Raw genomic sequence first — 2,073 nt, 5'->3', positions numbered from 1 at the left:
GATATTGGGCTTGTTTCATTTATGAGTTAAACATGTTGGACTTAATATTTCTCAAACCCTAATTATTTTGAGGTAAAGAGGTATAAAATAAAAGTAATATTCTATTCTTTTTAGTAGTCAATAGTATCTACTCTCTCAACTTATCTTTTTTAGCAACATCTTTTTTCTCGCTCTCTTTCTTTCTTTCTCATCTATGCTTTTTTTAGGTTTCTTTCAATTTTTTTGAATAATATTGTGATAATTTAGGGTGATATTTTATCCTTTAACTTTTATTTTTAATAGTTTTTTCTAAAAAAAAATCCTAAAACGACATTGTATAATATGGAGATTTTTCTTTTTTTTAAAAAAAATGGCTGAAAATTTTGATTTGGTTCGACCGACCAGTTTTCAATTGATTTAGTAATTTCATAGCATTTCTTTTTCCTGACGTTTTTACACTATAAATTGAATTGCAAAAGATGAAAGTTCTTAATGTCAATTGGACAAGTTTTATCAAATAGTCTGGTTCAATTTTCAGAACCTTAATCCCAATAATAAAGCGGTAAAGCCACTATACTTGAGAAAGATCTTTTTTTGGAGCTTGTTTAAACGGTAAGATCCACAGCGATATTTGCAGTCTGTTGAATAAGCATTACATTTGTAGTCCAATTTCTCTGAATAAGATCTTTAATTTTTATAAGCAAGTCTTTATCTTTCCTTAATATTAGAGACACTTCTTACAGAATTAGGATTTAATATATTTTTCTTAGACAGTTGTTTAGACTTTCACAGCTGGTCCTTCAAATAGTTAAAAAGTCATGATTTTCTTTTTATAGCTGGAATTTAGTCGATTTACAGGGTCCGAAACAATACTAGTGAACTTTAAAATAAGAAATGAGTAGTCTATTTTATACGACACCTTTACTCGAGATTTTCTTGGACTTCAATTCACTTAGGAATTTTCTTTATTTTTCCTGCAAAACACATAAAATTTCTTTTAAAAAAAATCCTAAATTATGCAAATGCCCTATCATTCTCAAATAGGACCTAATGGTTAATGGGCATTTTTTCTTCGCGACATATGAACATAAATAACGGGTAGTTTATTTATAAGCATAGTTTTGAAAATAAATTTTGAACTGTTCTGATTATTAATTCATCTATTTAGAGATTCAGTCAACTGGAATTCAATTGAAATATTCAAATTATAATAAAATAATATATAAAATTATAAATAAATATACAAAATATAAATATATTTTAGTATAAATTTAAAAAATAAACAATGTTATTATATATTATATCTGTACAAAAATCCTTAATATCGCATATTATATATTATAGAATTATTAAGAATAATATACACAAACAGATCAACTTACTTGTATCTTAGATCTTAGCTTTTTTTATTTAAAAAAATATATTCTGTATTTTTTATTTTTAATATATATTTAATTTAAATTAGATATGTTATATTAGTATCTTACAAAAATATATAATTTATGATAAAAGACATATTGGATGCTAATTAAATCCAGCTCACATTAACCAATTTGGGTTGGTCGAAAGGTCAGCTCATTCGTCCGCTTAACCAAGTGTCAGGAGTTCGAACCCCGCCTTGTGCATGCAGCAACTCATTAGCCAGCTGCAGACCTTTAAATGTAGCTCAGATCTACGATGAATTAGTTCTTAACCTGTCGGGTTGGGAGATACTGTTTGGATAAACAAAAAAAAAATGCAGCTCACATTAAATATAAAGAGATTTGTTTTGCTCTGGGTGCTAGAGAGGTTAATTGTGTTTTGAGGAGAGGTTAACTGCATGGGCACATGTGTTTCGAAGGATAAAATCGATATTATTGTGATACATTAACATTGTTTGTTAGAGATATCGGACTTGTTTCATTGAAGGTGTTTCTATCTAAAACATTAACCAGGTCAAAAAAGATAAATTGAGTGGGCTTTCCAGTTAAACATGTTGGACCTCATACTCCTCCAATCCTAATCCTTATTATTTGAGGTGTGGAGGAGTAAAATAAAAGTAATACTCTACTCTTTCACCAGCCAGTAGCATCTACTCTTCTCTGCTTGTCTTTT

This window comes from Arachis duranensis, chromosome 1, assembly GCF_000817695.3.
Source record: "Arachis duranensis cultivar V14167 chromosome 1, aradu.V14167.gnm2.J7QH, whole genome shotgun sequence".
NCBI classification, from domain to species: Eukaryota; Viridiplantae; Streptophyta; class Magnoliopsida; order Fabales; family Fabaceae; genus Arachis; species Arachis duranensis.
The sequence above is the reverse complement of the archived record's forward strand: the minus strand, read 5'-3'. Positions refer to the sequence as shown.